The sequence below is a fragment of the Rhinolophus sinicus genome, linkage group LG17 (assembly GCF_036562045.2).
Source record: "Rhinolophus sinicus isolate RSC01 linkage group LG17, ASM3656204v1, whole genome shotgun sequence".
NCBI classification, from domain to species: Eukaryota; Metazoa; Chordata; class Mammalia; order Chiroptera; family Rhinolophidae; genus Rhinolophus; species Rhinolophus sinicus.
Genome location: NC_133766.1, coordinates 20311887 through 20327762, shown reverse-complemented (window position 1 = coordinate 20327762; position 15876 = coordinate 20311887). Strand labels below are relative to the sequence as shown.

Sequence of the window (15876 nt, the reverse complement as noted above, 5' to 3'; positions counted from 1 at the left end):
TCCTGTGAAAAATATTGGAATAGTTGATTTCTTTGGTTCCTTCTAGCTCAAAAATTCTATTATTTGTATGACCCTCATTCCCCATCGTAGTTAATGATCTGTAAAGAAATACTTAAATGCACAGGTTTACTACCTTCTCGCTCTGCAAGCTAGAGGGAAGTCAGCTATTATTTTTCCGCTTCAAAATGGAGATCTGAGAGCCATGTTGCTTGAGCACCTAAGTCAAGGACTCAGCTGATGAGTGGCCGAGCCATGCCCAGAATGCTTGAGGGAAACCCGTGTTCTATTCCCCTTTTAACACTGATGCTTAGCAGAGGGCCTGGGACACAATTTGTGCTTATTTAGAGGAGAACAAATATATGCATGCATTAAAGGATGAATGAGTTGAACCCAGGCTTCTCAACTCCCCGTGAAGACTTCCTTTAGCAGCTCTACTTCCCCCCCCCCTCCCAAACGCTTTTGAAATTGGGAAAATTTGCTGGTTTGCTAAGTGCTTCATGTATCGGTCTTTCTTAAAACGGAGTAGACCTGTAGCAGACATTACGAAAGGAGGATGTCTTATTTGCAGGTTAAGAGGGTTACAGGTCTGAACACAGACCAGGGAGGGTAAAGGAATGAATTTGCACACACCACCCCAACTCCTTTCACTCAACTGAAGGCAGCATTATTGCATTATTAATGGGATGAGAAAGGCGAGGCCAGGAGAAGAGATGTTTGCGAATTGCCTCCTCAGATTAAAGGACCTTTGAAATGGAAAGCATTAGCCCCTCTGATTAACTGAGCCCTGCACGTTGCATTTTGGACTTTTAAATGAAAAGAAAGGAGGAAAAACACCAGTGTGTTTTATAAAGCTTGTGCCGTTTTTTTATTCTTTTTTTCCAGCCCTCCGCTTAGCTGCCCCAAAAGGCAATGATGAATGGCACATACTACAAAGGGGAGCCGGCAGGCACACATGGGCCCGGTGCTGTTTCTGTCAGGGCAGCTCAAAGGGAAGGCTGTACCACACAACCAGGAGGCCCCTTTCCTCCCTAAACAAATGTTTTTACTGAAGTGGCAATGGTCTGATTTAATTATAGGGGAAAGAGAAAAAGCACATCCATTCTTCTGCTCAGTGGAGAAGAAAGACTGGAAGGCTTGGGTAGGATGGGAACCAGAATTCACCAGTCCCCAGGGCCCCTTGTTCAATTACTCTTTCTGCCTCAGTTTCCCCATTTGTCAAAATGGAAACAAAACTTTCCTAGTTGTCTGAGGGGGTGTGGAAGGACAGCTTTTAACAAATTGATCTGATGGCAAAAAGTGTGGGAAAGGAGAGAAAGGGGGATGAGGGACTGTAAAGACCTGTGGTGACATCTTCATATATTTGTTTCCCGTCAGTACGAGGGGTGGGATGGGGCTGAGAAAATGAGAAGGTTGCGATATATTTTTCCTTGGGGAGTTTATGGAATACACCAAGTACCACTCCCTATCCCCTCAATCATATACATAGATATTTTTGTTTAGATGATATTCGAAATCATGGAAGCAGAGGGATGGACTTCTTGACCTCTGGAAGACCTCTTTCAGATCATGACTCTGGGACATAGATTTTTGCAAGCAGGTCTTTGCTCGGGGAATTGAAGACAATGCATCTTCACTGAAAGGCACTCCCTCCTTCTCCCAGCCTGCAACACAGGGATGGTTCCACTCATTAGCGGGCGGGCCTGTTTCTCAGGGGCTGGCCTGCTCTTTAGAAGCAACTATTGTCTCCTGTCCTATTCAGCTGTCAGCTAATTTCCCATGATGCTGCTGAGTTTCAGCCTGAAAAGAGCCTTTCCCTGCTGGGCAGTGAGGCAAGTCCTGTCCAAGGGGGTTGTAGCCCCTCCCTTCTGCATGGATAAGAGCAGGCGTCCTCCTAATACTACACAGTAATCTTAGCTGGCCCCGGGTCTGCAAAAATAAGAAGGGAAGATGCGTCAATCAATAACTTTTATTTTTCTGTATTTCTAGACACTCCTGAAGTTGAGCAAAGAGGTTATGCGGAGCCAAAAGATGTCAACCTAGGGGTTGGGAAAAAACAAAAACCAAAACAAAACACTATGAGAAATCTACTTAGCCTTAATTGAGTCATGCATTTATTTTTAGAAATTTGTCAAAACCCCAAAGGTATAAGGTAATGTCATCTGGGGGAAATGCTAGGACTAGAAGTCCAGATATTTAGATTCTGATTTCAACTCTGGAACTAACACATTAGCTTATCTGAATCCCACATGCTGCAAGGCTAATGAATGATGGTAAATCACTTGACCATAGGGTGAGTTTAGCAGACTCTTGCATCTGCTTGAAAACAGATCTGCTCATAGACATGTAAGATTTTATGATACATAAAATAATGGTAGCCTTAAATTTGGGAAATTGTGAATTTCTCTAGAGATATCTCTCACAGATATCAAAGGTATTTACTCTAAAGTTTACTCTTGGTTTCCAATTTATATTAAGACAGATTAAAAGAGAGGAAGGAGAAATAAAATACAAATTGGAGTTTTAAGTATCAGTATTAAAGAAATACTTCAAAAAATGAGAAATGACATATGGCACCCCCAGCACCTGTCTTTCTCCTTACCCTTGGGGTATCTTGTGAATCCTGTTTGGAAGGTTCCAGAAAGGACAGGCTAGCTCCAGAATTGCTGTGGCATCTATCTTGGGGTTGCTGGTGATAGAGGGAGGAAGAAATTTTGACTTGGAAAAAATGGAAAGGTGAAAAGTTCATGAGATATATAAAGCTGAAAAAAAATGAAAACAGTATAACCATTAGAGGAAAGAGAGGAGGGAATTTCTAAAATTGCTAATGGGACTAATTTACCTCTTCTCCCTTGAGAGACAAGTTCATCCCACACTTCAGGATGTTATGGATCTCTTGCATTTTCCCGCTGTCTTATGATTTTTCTTGTCATGTGACTTTTCTCCTTTGTTTTAGTCTCTGGTATCCCTTGTCCTCCACCTTAGCTTCTGGATAATCAGCCCCATGATGCCAGGTGACTTGCTCTCGTTCGGCATAATTGAGTCTTCACAGTCACTTCAAACCTGGGTCCCTTCAGATCTGGCCAAGCCTGGTAATTAAAATGTCCCCTTCATCTTTAATTGCTTCATTTAACATCTAGTGCAATGGTTTCGGCGCGCTCGCGCCCTCTGCAGCAATCTGGTGTGCCCTGGATAACTGACGAGCAGCACCTCTTGCCCTTGCCTCAGGAATAGTCATCTATTTTTGGGCTGGACATCTTTTCTTTTCTTTTTTTTTTTTTAAATTTATTGGGGTGACAACTGTTAGTGAAATTACATAGGTTTCAGGTGTACAATTCTGTATTACATCATCTATAAATCCCACTGTGTGTTCACCACCCAGAGTCAGTTCTCCTTCCATCACCATATATTTGATCCCCCTTACCCTCATCTCCCACCCTCCACCCCTCTGGGGCTGGACATCTTTGAATCCCAGGCCTCCTTCGACCCAATGTGCTTTTCTTACTTGTTTGGGAAATGTATTTTTAATTTTCTCTGCCTTCGTGGGTGTAAAGTAGGGCCAGTTCCTATCCTACTGTCCTACACTCACATACAGAGAAAATAGTACAGCTCCCAGCAAACATTATTACACAGGCTACACATTCAGCTGCAGCGGGTGGGGGGAAGCTCTGGCCTGGGAAGGGCAATGCCAGCTCTGCCAGTTTCTAATATACCAGTGTCTCATTGTGACATTGGGCAAATCCTTGACTGAGCTCCCTCCAGCCTCACTTTCCTCATTTGCAAATAACATAGTGATATCCACAAAGCAAGGTTACTGTGAGAACTAAATGAGGCACACGATGGAAGTTTGGTAATGTCTTAAGTAAATGATAAGAATTTAAATTATGATATTGGCACAGAGGCCATCTGGATCCTGAGTGTGACTAAAAGAGACTGCCTCTCACCTGCACCATCTACATGTGGCTGTGGGAGAGGGGGTGATGACTGGATACCCCTAAACATGAGTTGTACATGGCAGGAGGGAGTGAAGATAGTTACAGGGAAAACACTGTGGCAAGAAGTCTCAAGGTCATGATTCTTTGCCTCCTTTTCTCTACATTGTTCTTCCCAAAGAAAGTGTGGCTGGGCGGTGGGGCAGAGGAAGGGAGCTCCTTCCCATCAGAAGGATTCTGTGATGCCACAGGTGTCCTGCTGAGGGAGGGTGGATAGCGGCAGCTCTTACACATAATTTGAAGAGTTGGTCAATGTAGCAATTGAGGATTAGATTTGCTGAAACGCTTTCAGGTGTTAGGAAGTCTGGCCAAGTGTTCTGGAGTATCCCTTGGGAGCAGAGGAAGTTATGTTGATAACACTGAAAGTGAACAATAAAAGGGTCAAAGTATTGCCATGTCCACCCAGATTGTTTTTCAACGAGCTTAGCAATGCTTTGAATCTAGTAACTTCCACCTCTTAAGCATAAAAATAAAAACAAAAAACATCATGTCCTTCTTTTGTAGGATGTGTGTGTCTGGATGTGTGTTTGTGTGCATACGATACACTTCTGCATCTCAGCAGTTGTGGTTGGATGGGGTATGAGGAGAGGGGGGGGGTCCACCATCTTCTACGTGGGGTGAGATGCTATGAAGAGACAACTCCAAGAACTGGACATCTTGAATTGGCCTGGTTATTTGGGGGAAAATTGACCCTTAGTAATTGTCAGGCTTAGCAAGCAAAAATATAAGAGGCCCACTTAAGTTTGAATTTCAGATAGACAAATAATTCTCTTTTAGAATATGTATGTACCCATATAATGTAATATTTGGGACACACATAATAAGCAATTATTTGTTACTTATCTGAAATTCAAATTTAGCTGGGCATCCTGAATTTTATCTGGTAACCCTAGTTGGGGTATGGTGGTAGGCAAAATCAGAGTCTCTTTGGATTATGAAGGAGGCAACTAACAATTTTTTCTTCTTCTAGGGTTTATAGTGCTTATGAGAGCCAGAAACTTGGGGGTAGGAGATTCACGACCTTGTACCCAATCAGGTATTTGGAAAAATTGTCTGCTGTGTAGCTGCAAACAATAGATATGCTGGGAAAATCACCTGTTTATTCAGCACAGAATCTCAGGATTCTGTGTTTATTCAGGATCAATCTTTCTTACCCTGTAATTTGAAAAGCACTTATTGAGCACCTACTGTGTTCCAGACATTGTGTTTGGTTGTTCGGTAACTATCCTAGTAAGCCAATTGTAATACTGTGTTGTTGGACTAATTAGATTGCAAGGAAGAAAAACAGACACAAGAATGTTCAAAAGAATTGAAGAATACCTTTTTTTTCTCTGATATTGAATGTTTATCTCAGATTTTCTCTAAATTTCTATTCTGTTCTCCTTTCCACGAGCCAGCTTTTTCTGCTTCCTCATTTTCCATGTGGTCCCAAATGACTAGCTTTTCATCTAAGATTATATAGCCTCCCAGTCCCGACACCAGCCCTCAGTATTGGCAAGTATCTCTATGTATCTTAGTTTAAATCCTTGGAGAGAATTTGATCGACTAGTTTGCCTTTTAAGTTCTAGTCATAAGATGCTCATCAGCCTATGTATGCATGGCTTTGTGTCAAGTGTCTAGTTTAGCCATGGTTCAGTCAGCTGTGGTCAGACGGGGAAATAGTCACGAAGGCCCTGAAAAATCGTCTAGTATGTTCTGTTCTTTGTTTTCTGTTTTTCTGACACATTTAGTTACAAAAATGTTCCTGCCTAAATAATTATTTTTAAAGCTTAGTGGAGTCAGACTGACTGAGTTTGAATCTTGGCTATACCATTTTAGTTTTATTAGGTCCTTAAGAAAGTAACTTAAACTTTTCTATTTTTTAGCATCTTCACCCACAAAATGGGAATAATGATAGAACCATCTCATATAGTTGCTATAATAAATACATGTAAAGCACTTAGAATGGATCAGAAGGTGAGCAGTTAATAAAAGGTAGCTATTTTATTGGTATTGTCCAATATACAGGCACACATTTACTCAGCATCTTCCCATCAGAAGATAATGTGATGTCAAGACCTGCTAGTGCATCCAGAGTTGATGACCAAAAGGTCATTTTAAATGCTTATTTTCAATCTATATGTGATATCCATTTCTCTCCTGGTTACATTCCAATAGATGTAAATGGCAAAGTTAATCAATATAAAACTAGAAATAAAAAATAGAAAATTATGATAATAAGAAAGTGAAATATAATAAAAATTATAATAACAATTTCTACTCAAAAGAGGAGGAAAAGGAAAACTGTAGAACATATACCCTATGTAGCAGGCTAGCCCTTCAGCCTTACAAAATAAGGTGTCTCTTTGGTCCTCTAAGTATAGCCATTTATATTTGTAGGTGGTAAAATATTGGCAGAGGCCTGAATAGTCCATGCCTCCTTCTAAGTCTCATTCAGTCTGTGTAAGAAAATTCCAGCATCTGTTAAAACAGGCCTGAGCTTGTAAAAAATAGCCTGGCACTTTTAACAACAACAACAACAAGCCACTTGCCCATGGACACAACCACAAAAGGCTGCTCTTGTACAAAGGTCAAATCCTGTGGCTCACGCTTACTAAGCATGGAAGCCTGATACCTCTGCTCCCACTGCATAGAAACATTAGCCTCTCAATGTGTTACTTTGATTTCCAAATACTAGTTTTGTCTATCTCAAGGTTTTCCAATCAATGCCTCAAATGTTGGAGTTTTCAGGGTGACAATTACTTTCATCCCTTAAGTCCTCTCTGAGTTTTTAATCAATTGAGAAGTAGAAAGAGGAATAACACGTAGAGGTCAAAACAGAAACTTTCAGTGCTCTTTTCAGCATCACATATACTAAAATTAGAACGATAAAGAGAAGATTAGCGTGGCCCCTTCACAAGGATGCTGCACAAATTCATGAAGCAGTCCATATTTTTAAAAAATGAGGACAGTTTAAGGAGCCTCTGGGACAGCATCAAACTTACCAACATTCATGTTATAGGGGTACCAGAAGGAAAAGAGAAACAGCAAGGAATTGAAAACCTATTTGAAGAAATAATGAGAGAAAACTTCCCTAACCTGGCAAAGGAAATGGATATATAAGCCCAGGAAGTGCAGAGAGTCCCAAACAAGATGAACCCAAACAGACCAACACCAAGACGTATCATAATTAAAATGCAAAAGGTTAAAGACAAAGAGAGAATCTTAAAAGCAGCAAGAAAAAAGCAATTACTAGAATGGAGCTCCTGTAAGACTGTCACCTGATTTCTCAACAGAAACTTTGCAGGCCCAAAAGGGATTGGTAGGAAATATTCAAAGTGATGAAAAGCAAGGACCTACAACCAAGATAACTCAAACCAACAAAGCTATCATTTAGAATTGAAGGACAGATAAAGAGCTTCCCAGACAAGAAAAAGCTAAAGGAGTTCATCACCACCAAACCAGAATTACAAGGAACATTAGAGGGACTTCTTTAAGGAGAAGAAAACAAAGAAGATAAAAAATATGAATAATAAAATGACAATAACTGCATATCTATCAATAATTTCTTTAAGTGTAAGTGGATTCAATGTTCCAATCAAAAGATAGGGGGGGCTGAATGGATAAGAAAACAAGACCCTTACGTATGCTGTCTACAAAAGACTCACTTCAGATTAAAAGGCACACACAGACCAAAAATAAAGGGATGGGAAAAAAATATTTCATGAAAATGGAAACAAACAAAAAAGGGGAAAAAAAAAGCTGGAGTAGCAATACTTCTACTGGACATATAGACTTTAAAACAAAGGCTATAACAAAAGACAAAGAAGGATCCAGTAATCCCAGTTCTGGATATTTATCTGAAGAAACTCAAAACACTGTTATGAGGGGACATGTGCATCCATATGTTTATTGAAGCATTGTTTACAATGGCCAAGATGTGGAGACCACCTGGGTGTTTATTGATGGATGAATGGATATAGAGTAGGTATTACATATATACAATGGAACATTGCTCACCATGGGTTCTTGCCATTTGCAGTGGCATGGATTGACCTGGAAGGTACTCTGGTGAGGAGAGTGTCAGACAGAGAAAGACAGATGCAATATGATTTTGCTTGTATGTGGAATCTAAAGAATAAAATAAACAAAGAAATAAAACAGAAACAAAGTCATAGATACAGAGAATATTTTGCTGGTTGCCCTATAGGAGGGGTTTGGGGGTGAGTAAGACAGAAGAAGGGATTAAGAAGTACAAATTTGTTGTTATATAGTAGTCACGGGATGTAGGGTACAGCATAAGGAATATAGTCAATAATAAGGTAATAACTATGTATAGTGCCAGGTGGATACTAGACTAGTCAGGGGGATCGCTTCTTAAATTATATAAATGTCTAAACACTATGCTGTACACCTGAAATTAATATAAAATAATACTGAGCATCAAAATTCATAAAGTATTAAAAAAAACCCATGAGCTTTCATTGATTATACTGAAGTTGAGAATGTATGGTTTGTATCTATGGTCAGACTTGCCTAAAATCAGCCTCTTTTGTCTATTAATCCCTAAAAGTGGAAACAGAGACATGAGCCTCCATGGGGCCGTTGAAGACCCCGTCCCGCATTTGGAAGCAGGAGCAGAACTGAGTGCGCCCCCTCTGTGCAGTTTCAGAAACGGAGAAGCTGCTGAAACAAGCACGCCCAAGTTCTTTACCTCCAGGGCCAACCCATTAGATGGTCAGTTCCATTCGCTTTGCAAAGATTCAGTTAAAGGTATAGGAGGAAGAGTAGTAGCAACTTTTGCCAAAACTTTGGAAATAACTGAACCTTCTATATTTACGGAAAAGATAAAAAATTGGGGCTATGGAAAGGGTAGTTTGTTGACTTTCTTTGCAGTGAAATGAATACATTTTACTGTCCAGGTGGGACTCCTTGAGATTCTGTGACTCCAAGACTTTTGGAGAGCCCTTGCCCTTGGTTTGATACTGATGGGAACTAGCAGGTATGCCTACCTGAGGCCGGGGAGATGAGCGAGCTCCTGGGGCGCTGGGAATGGAAATGGCAGAGTCAAGGCTAAATATAAGGAAAAAAGAAGGGAACTCGCAAAGCAGTCTCTTGGCCTTTCTAGATCTTATTCGTCATTGACAAAGGGAAATGAGAACACAGTATCTTCCAAATTCCTGGGGTTCAGTGGTATGTAGAGTGGGGATAACCATAGCCACCTGGGTTTGATCCAATAGTCAACTCTTTTATTAAGACCTACTGTATGTTTCAGAAGTCTTCCTGCCTAGACCTAAGGAAACGTGGTTCCAATGGGAGCAGTACGAGCACGCATGTGGGCACCCTCACACCAAGTTCTTGAACACGCTTCCTCCTCTTTGTTCCCTAAGGGACAGAGGCACAAACAGTCTCTAATCACATGAAACACAACTCTCCTTTCCTAGCACGTGTGTGCTATAGAGCATGGAGCACACTTCTAATGCAGAGGACTTGAGAGAGGAGACAACGCAGGTTTTGCCAAAGCCATTAGGGAAGGTTTCATGGAGGTGACAACATTGCAGCACAACGTTGGATGCCTGATAGGTTTTAAATAGTTTGGGAAAAGAGGATGAGAGTTATAGGCTGGGATGGGGACAATTTGGAGAGAGAAAGCAAAAACATGTTAAGTTATTGAGGAGAGAACGAACTGTGTGTGTGTGTGTGTGTGTGTTTACATGCATGTGCACATGTGAGTGTGTTTGGTGAGAGGGGAGCAACAAAGCATCCATGTAAAGATACCAGGATACACAAATATACATTTTCCCCGTAGCTATACAGTAAAGGTCCTTTCCTGCTTTCCTATCTGACCTGTCCTGTGTAGCCATGGTGCTGGTAATTGAATTTCCATACATAGGGAGAACATAAATTCCACAAATGCCTTTTCTTTACACACACAGACTCTCCTCACCCATTCCCAACCACAGAAAATGCTGTATTAATTTGATTCAGGAGCACCTTTCATGATAGTATCTTTCCAAAACACACACAAACAGGCTCCATCCCCTCTTTTTCCCTTTGATGTATTAGCCTAGTGGGACTTCTGGGAAAGCAGGTCCCTCTGCAGGCTCAAGGGCCCCTTTCCCATCCCTCTGCCTCCCTCACATTTAACGCCTTCCTTGCTTTCCCCAAGTGACAATTTGAACTCCCTTGCCCCTGTGAGGATAAACCTGTTTGTCTTTATCTGGAGAAGGGACGCCAGTGCAGCAGACATTCAAGGAGGGTGTATCAAGGAGGTTGTGTATCTCACCCCTCCACCCCTCGCCCCCACCCCCGACACACCCCAGTCGCTGGTCCTATGGCAGCATCTGTTTTAAACCTACAGAGTCTCTGCAACTCTGGCTCCACTCTTGAGAAGGACGTTGACTAGTGAGAAGCTGCACTTTGTGGTAGTGACCATAAGTGACACAGATTTCAGAGAAAAGAGACCAGGGCAGGCTAGGGAGCTACACCGGGGAAGTGGGATCTGAATTGAATTTTTCAGGCTGAGGAGAATTTTGGTTACTTGTTAAAGGGGAGAAGGTAGTTCATGATGAAATTTTTGGTAGTGCTTGGGCCACTGAAGATTCAATATTGGAACAGGTCAGTATCCACGCAGGTTATGAATGCGTTTCCTTGCTAAGACCTTGAGTTTTAAGGGTACCTTCGTTAGGTTTCTTCTCCTGTTTTCCATTCCCTACTGGCCTAGCCATATCCCCCACATCAGGCCATAGAAAGATTTCTTTCAGCAAAGAAAACTCTTTCCTAATTCTAGTCCTTTCTAAAAAGGCTGCTAGTGATCAGCCCTACTCCCCGCTCTCCTCACCTCCCCAGGGCTTTTTATTTTTTCTTTCCAAGTTGATGGATTCCCTTGATGTAAGAGGGAAAGAGAACTGCTAAAGAGTTGTATGCTGTATATCTTCATCAATGTCTGGGCTGGCGAAAAGTGAGAGGCTGACTCAATTAAGTGGAGCACGGATGGGGAAGGGGGCGTGGTTGCTATGGTCTGAGGAGACGGATGATGGTGCTAAATCAAGCACGTAATTTCCAAAGTGCCACCAATGAAAATCAGCTCTAAACAAGTCTGCGGTAAATTTTTAAAAGAACATTTTAATGATGAAATGACCATCTTTGAGATTATTTTGCAAGTAATTGAGTAAAATTCCCTAGTGAAAAATGTTTGGCGTCAAGTTCTTGAAAATGCTTCCTCCCCTTTGTTCCCTAATGGACAGAAGCACAAACAGTCTCTAATCACATGAAACACAACTCTCCTTTCCAGCCTGTAATTATGGTGGGGACCCAGAGAAATGCTAGTTAAGGACTCTGTCAACTTGTCCATTAAAGGAACTGGAGTTATGTGGGGGTTGTGTGTGTTTTCTTTCTCTCATTTTTCTTTTTTTTTCTTTCCCCTGAAAGAGTTCAGATCACAATCGTTTCCAGTGAGGCTGAAACTTTGACATAGATTGTCAGCAAGGGAGTAAATTATCGTCAACCAACTGTAAAACACTTAAAAACAAAATGAATGATGCTTTGATTTGGAAGGGACCAAACTGGCTCTCTGACCTTAGTGTTTTCAAGGCTCCTGCAAATTTGGAGACTGGGTTCATGCTTGCTTTACAGTCACAGGGGAAAAGAGAGGCACATGGGCTCTTGCTTTGAGGTGACAGGGAAACAAACTCCAAGGTTTCCCACCTCTCTGTGGTGTTTGTTTATCCCTGACCCCCTTTCTTCACTGTGCTCCTATTTTTCTTCTTGGTTACCAACAGTCCTCAACTTAGGGGCAATGCCAGGTCTTCAACTAAAATGTCACTCAATTCAAGAAAAAATAGCAATCTGAGCGCCAAGGGTTAGTACTCAAAAGGCTTTCTTCTTCTCTCCATTCAAGTAGAACTGCTTCTGTTCTAGGCACAAATGGGGGAACTCATTTTCTTTAAGAAGAAAAAGAGCAGGGCTTCAGAAGTAGGCCAATATGTGGTCACTCAGAGCAGTGTTACTTGATCAAGAGGGCTAAACCCAAGGGCAAAGGTAAAGCCTTTAACAAGTAAAAGACTTAGATAACTCATTGTGAAAGGAAGAAGAGCCAGCTCAGATCCTGTGGCTTATGTAATGCCTGACTTGTTTCCTTCTCAAAAACTTCAAGTCACCCCATGTCAACTGAGTGGAGTATAAGCTTCTCATCCTGGTGGAATTTAGGCCAATCAAAGGCATGGCCCCGACCTGCCTTTCAAGGGTAACTTCCTACTGCTCCCCTCCTGGTACTTGCAGCACCAGCTACGGTAATTTCCTCACGTTTCCAGGCCCAGCCTTCCTCATCTCCATGCCTTTGTTCATGCTGCTCTGCTGGCATAGAGTTCTTTCCCTTCAACCCCACCTCATGGGCTTCTGTTGAATCTCAAATTAATTTCTACCAAACACCATCTCTGTCATGTACAGGACCATGAGATGGTCATCCCAACTCTAACTTCCTCTCCTTTCTCTGAAGGTCCCCAGGTCTCTGTTCCTCCTTCATGGACAGTATGTTCGAGTACATTCGTGTATTTGCCGTATTTCCTTTCTCTATTGCAAGAGTTCCTACTCCCGTTTGTGATTACAGCGGTGATCAATTGCCAAGACTTTGATATTTTAGTGTCGAGAGCCAATTCTTCGTTTTACCAACTTTGAGAAGTGTTCTTATTTCCTTTCACTTTTAATAGGGTTCAGTTGTAATGGAGAATCAGTTATAATGGAAAAGCCCTGAGAAGTAGGTAGAGCAAACGGCCTCCTTCTTTGTGCAATTTCAGGATCTGGACAAACCTCTCCCAGAGAAAAATCTCCTTTCTCTTTTGCTGGTATTTGGAAATTTCTTGACCAGGGAACCTGGCCTCTGGTTTCCCAATGAGAGTGACAGCTTATATACAAATACAACTGGAAGACACGTAAGAAATTGTTCAAATTCATTCTAGGAGTAAACGACTGATATAAACTATTTGTTAAAAAACATATTTTGATGGGGACTGTGGCTCTCAATGTCTAAAAATGAAAGGAAAAGAGGGTACTAGACAGAGTGCAGGATTGGGGGGGTGACTGATGAATAAACCAGGTCACTCACAATTTAGCCTGGGGTCAGTTTGCAATGAGCAAGTCCTTAAATCAGTAGGAACTTCTAATCTATCCAGCCCATTTCCCAAATCCAGGCAAATTCTGAATTCTCAAGGCAGGTTTGGACTGGGTGCTACACAGGACTAGGAGCTACTTTGTAGAAGGGACCTTTGATAACCTAACTCCTCTTTCATTCATTTACTGGAAGGCTTTGATCTATATGAGAATGAAAGTGCCTCAATTGTTTTTAACCTTAATGAAAATAAAGAAGCAGCCTTTTTCTGGAAAGAGGTGAAAAAGAGAGAAGCTCTAAGGCCATTAGGCACCCACAGGAGAGAGGAAATAAAACCTCATTTGCCTTGGGCTGAGTGAATCCCTCCTCACTCCACCCTCACAAAAATCTCATTACTCATATTACCGCAACTCCACTGTCTGTCGGTCTTATAGCCCTCTTTGGCTATGCTTCCTTCCTTCTGTCAAGTTCCTGCTCCCAATTTAATTTCAAATTGAGCTCCCTCCCACTTTCTCTTATTCAGACCCAAAGGAGATGAAGAACAGCTGGTCACCATCTTCCTTATGATAACCCTTCATATGGTATAATTTTATTTCCTTAAATTAATGACAGTATGTTGGGTGTCTTCCATCCCAGACACATTCTAATAGACACTTTTAACATACGGAGGGCTGAAGAAGAGAAAACAATGCCTCTGTCATGTTTGGGCACAGCCTAGATTTGAACACAGCTAAATCTCAACAAAGCTGGTGTCTTCTAGTTGGAGACAGGATTTAGAGGTGTTTATATCCCAGAATCCCTGTGAGGAGTCAGAGTCACATAACCCTGCGTGATCTGCTCTTTGGTGAGGTGTAATGGGTTCTACGACTCCAAAACCTACTTATTTATCTGAGATCAATTCTTTACTAACCTGGTAATATTGCTGCCATTTTAGATGATCCCTATAGTGAGAACAATCTTTCCCCACTTCCCACTTGCCAACATTCTTTTCTCACAAGGCAGGAAAAAATTGCACTGGGTGGGTTTGGGAGACCTGCTCATAATCTGTGGCAGTATTAGGGAATGGAATGGTATGCTTAGGAAAATACAGAATTCTGAATTATTTTCTAAGCTGTTCCACAAGCTTGAAACCTTGGAATTCTATTCCCTTGCATCTTGCTACATTCAGTCATCAAAGCCTTTTAATGCATCTGCTATGGACAGAATGTTTGTGTCCCCCCAAAAAATGTATATGTTGAAATCTAACCCCCAGGGTGATGGTATTATAAGATGGGAGTCTGGGAGAGGTGATTAGATCTGGAGGGCAGAGCCCTCATGAATGGGATTAGTGCCCTTATAGACAAGACCCCCCCAACCCCCCCACCTAGCTGTGTGAGGACACAGCTAGAAGATGGCTGTCTACGAACCAGGATGTGGGTTCTCACCAGAACCCGACTGTCATGCAGCGTGTCATGCGGAGTGTCTGGTCCTGCTCCCCACATAAGAACGCAAGACATGGTGAGGCCAAAAACAAACACCCATGGAGCCATAGATGGGGGAGTCATACCACTCACTATATTCTCGCTGATGGCTGGGATGGAGACACAGGAAGCAGGAGCCACACTATCCGCTACCTGCCATCCACTTCTCTCTGCCAACCAACCCCACTTGCTAGCTGCAATCTGCTATTGCTAACTCAGCCACCATCTTCTTGCTAGCCCCCATTTTCTGCTAGTGTAGCCATGGCAGTTATATTAGTGGCCAGTGGCTCACTGGTTATAGCTGATGGCCAACTAGCCACAACTGATGGGCATCCAATCACAGTTGATGGCCATTTACTACCCGAGCCAGCACCTTTCTATGTGAGGCCGAGAGCCTGGAAACTGCACTCCTGGCTCTGTCCCCACACTGCCTATGCTGGCACCTGGGTCTCAGACTTCCAGCCTCTAGAACTTCGAGAAATAATTTTCTATTTAAAGCCACCCAGTGTACAATATTCCATTACAGCAGCTCAAATGATCTATTTCTTCCTATTCCTGCGGCCATGACCTTTGACCAGGTTTTCATTATTTTGCTTTTAGACTTTTGAGTAGCTTCCTAAAGGTATCCCTTCCTCTGGGATTTTTTTTCTTTCATTTTAATTAATTTATATTCTCCCCCACCCCACACACATACACACATACTTTTTTTTCCTCTCTCATTTTTCTTGCCCTCTGTCTCTTTTGCTTAGAACATATTCTGGTCATATCATAGGTACAGGGCTGGAGGGGGTGAGACAGTGAGTTCAGCAGGGAGTTTCAAAGAGGGGCCCCATCTGTATCAACATAGTGCCTAGTACATGCCATGTGCTCAGAAATGTTGTACGGATGAACAAGGAAAGCAGAGATGTACAATACCTAATATCTGTAATTCATACATCACTGAGCAGTTCCAAACACTCTCCAGTTTTGCCGTATGTCATCCCCAAATACCGAATAGGAACATATAATAGGGTACGTATTATCTCTACAGATTTGAAAGCTGCTTACCTCAGAAACTTCAACAACGTACGGTGTAACCGCCATGTTCACATACTGAAGAAAAAGAGAGGAAGAACGTAGTCCCGGCCTTCTTGAGAGGAAGGGGGACAAAAAGGCAGACAGGAAGTGACCATTAGCATGTAGCGTTGTATCACAACGCCTGCTGTAATGAGAGTGTACCAGGAGAGGACAGTCTGTGTGGATGAGGGAAGAACTCCAAGAACAGGACTGCCTGAGGTAAGTCTCACAGGATGGAGCAAGAGCAAGAACTAAGGAATCCTCCATTCTCAGCCTAGTAATCTTT

At 42.1% G+C, this 15876-nt stretch overlaps 1 non-coding gene across 1 annotated transcript; it reads left to right on the top strand.

Annotated features, from left to right (window-relative positions):
• Positions 1 to 6818: 6818 nt before the first annotated feature.
• Positions 6819 to 6925, top strand: LOC141569406 (U6 spliceosomal RNA). Its single transcript, XR_012493018.1, has one exon. It is a non-coding gene; the product is annotated as a U6 spliceosomal RNA (small nuclear RNA).
• Positions 6926 to 15876: the final 8951 nt, after the last annotated feature.